Source organism: Oncorhynchus kisutch, linkage group LG17, assembly GCF_002021735.2.
Source record: "Oncorhynchus kisutch isolate 150728-3 linkage group LG17, Okis_V2, whole genome shotgun sequence".
NCBI lineage: Eukaryota > Metazoa > Chordata > Actinopteri > Salmoniformes > Salmonidae > Oncorhynchus > Oncorhynchus kisutch.
The window spans coordinates 12,650,419-12,660,235 of record NC_034190.2 but is presented as its reverse complement, the minus strand read 5'-3'; positions in this window follow the sequence as shown (position 1 = coordinate 12,660,235).

Genomic DNA, 9,817 nt, shown 5'->3' with positions numbered 1-9,817 from the left:
AACCCAAAAGATAGGTAGGCCTACGTATCTATACTGTCCATTACAGTTGGTGAGTCCATAAATGATACAGTCCATAGATATTCCTCTGCACAATAAAGATGATACATCATGATTCAGGTTCATTCTAGGCCTATGTGGGACACTATATATTAAAAAGACATTCAATACCCTCCCCACTTGAATAAATCCTGTCTGGTATGTGCTAGTCATAGGGTCTGATTCTTCATGGTGATGGAGAGTTCTAGAAATGGCAGCTGATAGGCATTTTACAATGTGGGCACCAAACGATCATATTCAATAGTATCTGAGAGGACACTGGAGACCTGAGAGTGTTTGCTCTTATGTCATCACATCGTATTCAAAACAGATTATTACAGTGAAAGTCGAGATGTATCAGGTCGAGATGTATCAAGTCGAGATGAATCACTATGTCTTGTTTTGAAAAATAAAACTGTGATTTTTTAATTATAACTCAAGGATCTGTATGTTGTTTAATAAACAGTAAATAAAAAATAGTGATGTTAATGAGTTCGTTATAATGTGTTTACAGTCTCATGGACTTTCCCCAAGAGGGTTCATTGCCCCCGTCGTTGATATACAGTGCGGTAATCTTCCTATATTTTCTTTGCTGTACAATGTTCCCTACTGTACAGTGAAGTGAGGACACAGTCCTTTCAGTCCTTGGGTTGGAACCCTAGTAGTCCAGTGCACCCAATGGGCTTCCTCCCTATGCACATGTAAATCAGACATTACCAGCTTTCAAAGGCTTTTCAGGCCAATGTTTGCCTTGAAACGATCTCTCCAAACGGCCTGATCAGCCGCTCCATAATGAAAGAGAGAGAGAAACGTCTAATTATCTTTTAACATTTAAAGAGAGAAATCCTTTTAGTGAGAGCAGACAGAGGACTCCTTTGATACCTGGGCCGGAGAAGGCTTAAATAACAAAGCAAGAGGACGTGTGAGATGTAACTGTACTACAGGGGGACTACGTTCTCCCTTTATCAGCACTCTAACCTCTGTTCTGCTCTGGAGAGGAGCCTTCCTTTTTGCGTCGGCTCCCCATAGAAAGCCAGGAAAGGTAAAACCCAGATGGTTAGACTTCGTGTCTTGTCTAAGGAAGGCCAATTCATTTCCATTAGCATTTGTTCCTTCTGATAAAAAAGCAAAATAACCCGGCAGATCGGATGACGACGGTGGACGAGATGAGAATGGGAGGGGGGATTTGCAAGGGCATTAGTCTTAGCGGCATGAGCTTGTGAAATCGACGCTGTCTGGTAGTGGGGTGTTCTTTCTCCTCTTTTCCAGGTTATTTTGGATGCACATGAGACAAACTTTATCGCAGTCTGGGGCTCAAAGTTGCCTTTATTCTCCAGAGAGTAATGCCCGTGTTGCTGTTGTATTCAGACTGGGGCAATGAGTTCACATAGCTACTATTACTCTATACTTGACTTATTCACTGAAATTGCTATCTGTATTTTGCTGGAGAAGGTTTTCATTCATTGAAAGCTGGTTTTGTTGAAAAAGTGCTATCTCATTTTCACACATCAGACATGCAATTGGATTTGTTACTAAGTTATAATTCTTAACTGTACTTTACGATTGTATCTGCTGCTGAAAATGGAACCTGTTATTTTATTTTGTGTGTAATGTATTTTGTTTGTGACTCTCTTTATAATTCTTTTTTTTTTTTTACAAAAAAAAAAAGACTTCCAATTGGATTTGGCATCTGTGAATCAAAAGCCTGCATATACTATCCTTAGGTCAGTAAGGGCCTGGGGCCCTTTTCCATAACTCTCGTGACTATATAAGCTACCCTGAGGCTACAAAGTCTGCATTGCAAGGCGATATCCTACTTCCACGTTCACTGCACTTAAAAACTAGTATAAGCTATGTAGAGAGTTTGAAGAGGAATACCAAATGATGAATAAAATCTGCCTGTGCCAAGCTAAGCCTGTTGTTAAGTTTGATAGAATCATGGTTCAGCCTATCAAGCCCATCTACAGATACTAGCTCCTTAGGATTATGTTAGAATGAAACAGTCCCTTGTAACCTTATTTCACCAACTGTTTGGACCAAAATCAGACCATTTATCTTGACCTTCCCCTAGTCTGGGTTTGCCTTACTTGTTAAATTGGTTTAACATTCCAGTCCAGGATGCCTATTTGGGACCAGGGAATTCCCCCTACCAAGATGCTGCTGTCCACTAGCCTCAAGTGCAGGAAAGTACACACATTTCTCAGGAGAAGTAGTGAGTGTAATCCTGGCCAGGTGGTCTGATCTGGACAGAGACTGTTCAAAGCTTCCCATCATCAGGGAACCAAATGGTACTCTATTCCTTATTTAGTTCACTACTTCACTGGCTCTGGTCAAAAGTAGCACACTAAATAGGGAATAGAGTACTATTTGGGATGCAGGTCTAGCAATCATTCCACTATGCTTTCCACTATGACCTCACTACTTGGCACAGGTTCCCAACACCCCCTCAGAGAGTAACTGTAGCGTAGAACCTGAACTTTAAAGGGACTGTAGTGTAATGTCTCCTACAGATAAAAAAAAAAACACACATAGAAAAGAGAGGGGAAAAGGAAGTTCGAGACACTCCCATGTAACAATAGGGTTTCTGTGATATTTATGTGTGCCTTTTGGGGGAATGAGAGAATCCTTTGAGAGAATGTATGTAGGTAGGAGACATACAAATTCTTACATTAAACCACACAATGAAATCCAATAGGTATGTCACCGTTTTTTCCTCTTTCACAGGTTGTCCACAATAAGCAGGCCACTCCTCCTTCCATCCCCAATGGGTGTTGGGATAGGTATAAAAACACCACCACCCCCTTCTGCATCAGGACCAGTTGAAGTGCAATATTGACACCTTTACAGTACAATTCAGGATCCAGACTCTAACCTCAAGGCATGTTGACCAGGTAAGTCAATTATCATTACTATGAGCATGTTTGAGGGTTATTAAATGTATGATGCAGAATGTGCCATGTCTTAATGGACGCTACGTGATTTTAATGGGGTTTACATCTTTAATTTGAATGTTATTTTACGCATTTTACTGCTTTTTGATGCCACTATACCTTTGCAATGAAACATAAAATAAAAAATGTAGGTGGGGGTGGCGCCAAGAGTGGGCAAAGTTGTCATCAAGGCAAAGGGCGGCTATTTGAAGAATCTCAAATATAAAATAGATTTAGATTTGTTTAACATTTTTTGGGTTACAATATGATTCCATATGTGTTATTTCATAGTTCTGATGTCTTCACTATTATTCTACAATGTAGAAAATAGTAAAAAATAAAGACAAATCCTTGAATGAGTAGGTGTTGTAAAACTTTTGACCGGTAGTGTAGGGTTTTTCAATTGAACGTTGATTTAAAATGCACCATTAAGATGCTACATTGATTAAAGATCCAGGTACGCTCTCAGGTCAATGTGAAAAGGTTGTGGACAATTTCAGAAGTCCTTCGGCTGGCACTTCAACTGAAATATTCATCAAACAGACAGTTGATTAGAAGGATTTGGTGTCTGATTGGAAATTGGAATTCAGAATAACAGATTATCTTAAAATAACAGGCATGCAGTACCAAAGTGAAAGAGTCTGAAATAGAGAAGCTCTCAAGGCCAGTGATCAGCACTTAGCACCCTAATCTGCTCCAGGGCCGCAGTACTAATATGGCTGACCCTGTAAAACAACACATTTCACTGCACCTATCAGGTGTATGTAATAATACAAAATATAAATAAATACTATCTAGTCTGCAATTTGCAGAGCAAAATTGGTTTTAAATTCCTCTTTTGAAATTCTGTTTCCAGGAATTTTCTCATCCTCTGCTCTCTGGCAGCTGTGCTAGTACAAGCTGACCTCGATACTAATAGCAGTAAGTGTTGGCATAATGACTGAATACAGTAACACAGCTGCTGAATCAAACAGTATGTACAGTAACATTAGCAGACAGTATTTCATTGTTAATAATTAGTCATTTACACTATCTTGTGTGTCTCGTGTGATACTTTCAGATCATGCTGCCCAAGCCATGTCCACAGGTAATCACAGACGTCTGAGCGACGTTCTTCTTTTGCTGAACTTCTATGCTGACCTTTGTGCAACTTTAAAATCATTCCAATTAATAGCCCATGTAAAGAAAGACCCATTGCTGTCTTATTCTGAACCATACTGCCTTTTCTTACAAACAGATAAGGACTCAACCTCGGATGAAGCACCAACTGGTAAGAGCATCATCACCTCATTGGCTGACTCTTTACAACCAATGCTCAGTAAGCCTAGTCTTATCTATAATCCGTGGTCAAGATACCCATTCATAACGGTAAATCTCTGCCTCTTCCACAGAGATCATGAACTCCATCTCCTCGTACCAGTCTAACCGTGAGCACAGTATAGAGGGGAGGGGTGTGTTGTCTGACCTATGGGACAGGGGGAGCTCTGGCCTGGTTCTGACTCTGGCAGGGAGTGTGCAATTGCACACATTGGGAAGAGAGTGGATGATTGGAATGCAACCTATCGTCCTCAGTAAATATGGGTGGGTCTTGTAGTCTTGACTAGCCCATGTCAGATGGTTGTTTGTCAGCTGAGTCACATACCAGATAAGCATTTCACTGTTGTATTCGGCTCATGTGACAAATAATATTTGATTTGATTTGAGTCACAGACCCCACCCCTTGTGACACGAGACTGGGTACACTTGCTTGTAAACTCAGGCAGGTTGAGACTGGTTACTCGAAAGTCAAATAAATCAATTTTCTCAAGAGAGTGGAAGTACAACAGTGGTGTAACTATGGCGACTGTGTGTAAGGGATAAACAGGTAAACCATGCACTCTGAAAGTTACATTTTTATTATTTGTTGCTGTTAGAATGAGCTGAATTAACATGTTTTATCTACACATTTATGCCAAAGAAGTGATGTTAAATGACTAGTTCTAGAACATGCTGCCTGTCACCTTTGTGATAGCCTGCTCTTGGGATAACGTGAGGTTTTGTTTTGTGCATGGATGTTCCGGAGTGTTCCTGAGAAGACCAGAGAGATATCACTGCCTCTCAGTGTAGATTGGAGTCAAAATCACAGACACAAATATAAGTGACCTATGGGAAGGGCTATACAAACCGACTAGCCCAAATCAAAAACTCCTCCTTAACCCCTAACCAACCCCTTAACCCTGTCCCTAACCCTAAACCAATTGTAACAAATTCTCAAATTACATATCGGTTTTCATGTCAGAAAAGTCTGTGTATCCCTTTCAATGACCAAAACAGAGAAATGCTGGAACTCTTTGTCCTACACCTCCATCTAGTGGTAATTATTATATCTTGCAACATTTCCTCAGTATAGGGAAGCTTGCTGGCAGACAGTAACATTTGTTTTATAAATGTTGAAGCAAGGCAATATGGTGATGTTGTTTCTTAATTTTGATTATGCCATTTTTGTGCAATTTGTTAATAGATAAGCCACAGTATTACAATGGAGTGACTGCTGGTAGGGACTTTTTAATTCTCTGGTGTAGTATAATAGCAGATTAGCAAATACCACAACATTAAACACAATGAAATGTGATGTCTTTGAAATGAACTAAACATTATTTAGACAAAAAATGTATGCCTCGCTCTGTAACATGTCAACATGTCTCATCTTAGATGTAAGCCGCACAAGTGTAGAAGTTGGACAAGATGGTGAGTTTACGTCGTTCTGTATTCACAATAAAACTACTGAATGAATATTGGTAAACAGAAATGAAGAATGAAGGAATAAACCTAATTGTGTGGATATCTAAAGTATCAGTTTCTAATTTGTTTCCCGACAGCTTCTAAACCTAACGGGGTGACTGGACCTGGTAGGTGTCTTTTTGATATGTGTTAGGATATAACACGTATATCAGATTCATTTAGTAAACATGTACGGCTATGAGAAGAAACAAATAATTCCTTGACGTGATTGCTTCTTTTTCCAATAGGTGGCACGACAAACAGTGTTGAGGACCGTGATGGTAAAAGACTCAAATCAAAAACACACACATGCACACACCTTGTCAATACAAAGCACAAATATCTCATTTGTATCATTCTAGATATTAAAAGTGGATTTTAAAAAAAACGGTGCATGACAAACCAGTCAAATGTGTGTAAAGTTACACAATGAAGTTTCACATGACCTATTTTTCAGAGGATGAAAGCTCTGATGAAGGTGTGAGAATCGTTCCTCCACCTCCTCCTCCTGCTGCTCCACAACAGAAGTCACGGAAGTTAGTTGGGCCAGCAGATGGAACCCGAAGAAAGGCAGCAGCACCCAAACAGAAGAGGAGATCCCGGCCCTCTCGTCGTCAACCCTGAAACGCCACAAAGACACACAAAGGCAAACATTTAATTTGAGTGATTACGTAGACAAAAAACATGTTGTATCTTATTACTGTGTATGCCATAACATGGACATGTACAGAACCGTACACACATGATGAAGCTGTTTTCTGTATCTTGGGCTGTAAAACAAAGTCAGCATGACATGGCATATTGTTTACTTTAACACCTGTGGAACAACTCAGTGGTAGGTTCAACACAAACTTATGGGGCCTTTCTCTGTGAATAAAATGTACCATTGCATTTACCATTTAATGTGATGACATGACAACAGGCCCAAAAACACCAGTCTGAGACCAGTTCACGCATCCATTGAAATCCAGGACGAGGCATGCTTTTTGCAGCATCATGACTTGACACTGACCTTGAGAGCCAATGAAACTGCTCTAAATTCACCAACCTGTTTCAAAATAGAAAGTACCTCCCTCACATGAAAATAAACTCAGCAACAAAAAAACGTCCTCTCACTGTCAACTGCGTTTATTTTCAGCAAACTTAACATGTGTAAATATGTGTATGAACATAACAAGATTCAACAACTGAGACATAAACTGAACAAGTTCCACAGACATGTGACTAACATAAATGGAATAATGTGTCCCTGAACAAAGGGGGGGTCAAAATCAAAAGTAACAGTCAGTATCTGGTGTGGACACCAGCTGCATTTAGTACTGCAGTGCATCTCCTCCTCATGGACTGCACCAGATTTGTCAGTTCTTGCTGTGAGATGTTCCCCCACTCTTCCACCAAGGCACCTGCAAGTTCCCAGACATTTCTGGGGGGAAGGGCCCTAGCCCTCACCCTCTGATCCAACAGGTCCCAGACCTGCTCAATGGGATTGAGATCTTGGCTCTTCGCTGGCCATGGCAGAACACTGACATTCCTGTCTTGCAGGAAATCACACACAGAACGAGCAGTATGGCTGGTGGCATTGTCATGCTGGAGGGACATGTCAGGATGAGCCTGCAGGAAGGGTATCACATGAGGGAGGAGGATGTCTTCCCTGTAACACACAGTGTGGAGATTGCCTACAATGACAACAATCTCAGTCCGATGATGCTTTGACACACTACCCCAGACCATGATGGACCCTCCACCTCCAAATCGCAGGCTTGGTGTAACGCTCATTCCTTCGACGATAAACGCGAACCCGACCATCACCCCTGGTGAGACAAAACCGCGACTCGTCAGTGAAGAGCACTTTTTGCCAGTCCTGTCTGGTCCAGCGACGGTGGGTTTGTGCCCATGGGTGACGTTGTTGACGGTGATGTCTGGTCAGGACCTGACTTATAACAGGACTACAAGCCCTCAGTCCAGCCTCTCGCAACCTATTGCGGACAGTCAGCACTGATGGAGGGATTGTGCGTTCCTGGTGTAACTCAGGTAGAATCGGTTTGCACTCGGTTAGCAAATTACGGCTGGTGGTCAGAGGTGCTAAGTGCTCTCGGCGGTCAAACGCTACCGGTCTGTCTATACTAGACTCTTGCTATTTTGATTATTAGCCAGTTGGTGGAAATACGGAGTTAGGAACTAAGACAAATAACTGTCCTTAGCTAAGGTGAAAAGACTAGATATACTTTATCAACTCTATTTTTCATCATCCTTTACAGAAAATTGTTAAAGAAATCACAGAATCTCTCTGAGTTGAGGACAATACAGTACATTTGACTGATGCCGCCTACCAGAAGGCTGTTAAACTGTACTCAGTCTTGGCATAGATTTAGTGGATAGCCTAAAAATAACCCTGCTCTCCAACACAAAACCAGTGTTTCAATCCAAAGTGTTAGTTTTTTCTAATCCACACTTGTCACGCCTTGGTCATAGGGTTTTATGTTTTCGTTATATATTTTGGTCAGGCCAGGGTGTGACATGGGTTTATGTGTTTGGTTTCGTATTGGGGTTTTATAGGATTGGGATTGCTATGTTTAGGGGTGTGTCTAGTTAGGTTTGGCTGCCTGAGGCGGTTCTCAATCTGGAGTCAGGTGATTCTCGTTGCCTCTGATTGGGAACCGTATTTAGGTAGCCTGAGTTTCACTTTGTATTTCGTGGGTGATTGTTCCTGTCTCTGTGTAGTTTTCACCAGATAGGCTGTAATAAGTTTCACGTTCCGTTTGTTGTTTTTGTATTCATAAGCTATTTCATGTATCGTCACTTTTTTCATTAAAATCATGAGTAACCACTACGCTGCATTTCGGTCCGACTCTCTTTCAACAAACGAAGAACGCCGTTACAACACTTTTATACACACAGTATTTGACACATTATGTATTAAACATGTTTGATGAATATACATATCAAAACATGTTTAAGTGTAAACCTCTGTCGCTTACATCTCTAAATAAACTTCTTTGAGTAAAGTGATATTTCTACTTGACTGATTTCCATTCTTGAACCATGTCTGATTGTTAAAAATGAATCAAATTGAGATTGTATTCCTACAAAACAAACAGGATTAAAAAATGGTGCTTTATTTACAGTAAATGTCCTTGATTAGCTGGCATTTCAGAATGCTCTTCTTATTCTGGTTAACATGTAACATCTTGATAGAACATCCCCATGTTCTACTTTAAACTATTTCTAACTGTTTCAAGGCAGGGTATCTGGAAATGGAAATTAGACATGCAAATATGAGGATGAAAGTAGACCCAAGTACAATGCTAATGATATTTTTAAAAAATTATTACCATTTTCCATCTTATTATATACTGTAAGTGGTCTTTTTGGTACAGTTCATACAATTAAGTGCAACCATATTTTGTTTACAATGGGGGTGTGCACACTGCTCTCTGTTTCTGACCTGAAGCTTCCTGTGTTCTGAATACCAATCCTGCAGTCACTGCTCTGTTTCTGACCTGAAGCTTCCTGTGTTCTGAATACCAATCCTGGAGTCACTGCTCTGTTTCTGACCTGAAGCTTCCTGTGTTCTGAATACCAATCCTGCAGTCACTGCTCTGTTTCTGACCTGAAGCTTCCTGTGTTCTGAATACCAATCCTGCAGTCACTGCTCTGTTTCTGACCTGAAGCTTCCTGTGTTCTGAATACAAAATCCTGCAGTCACTGCTCTCTGTTTCTGACCTGAAGCTTCCTGTGTTCTGAATACCAATCCTGCAGTCACTGCTCTGTTTCTGACCTGAAGCTTCCTGTGTTCTGAATACCAATCCTGGAGTCACTGCTCTGTTTCTGACCTGAAGCTTCCTGTGTTCTGAATACCAATCCTGGAGTCACTGCTCTGTTTCTGACCTGAAGCTTCCTGTGTTCTGAATACCAATCCTGCAGTCCCTGCTCTGTTTCTGACCTGAAGCTTCCTGTGTTCTGAATACCAATCCTGGAGTCACTGCTCTGTTTCTGACCTGAAGCTTCCTGTGTTCTGAATACCAATCCTGGAGTCACTGCTCTGTTTCTGACCTGAAGCTTCCTGTGTTCTGAATACCAATCCTGGAGTC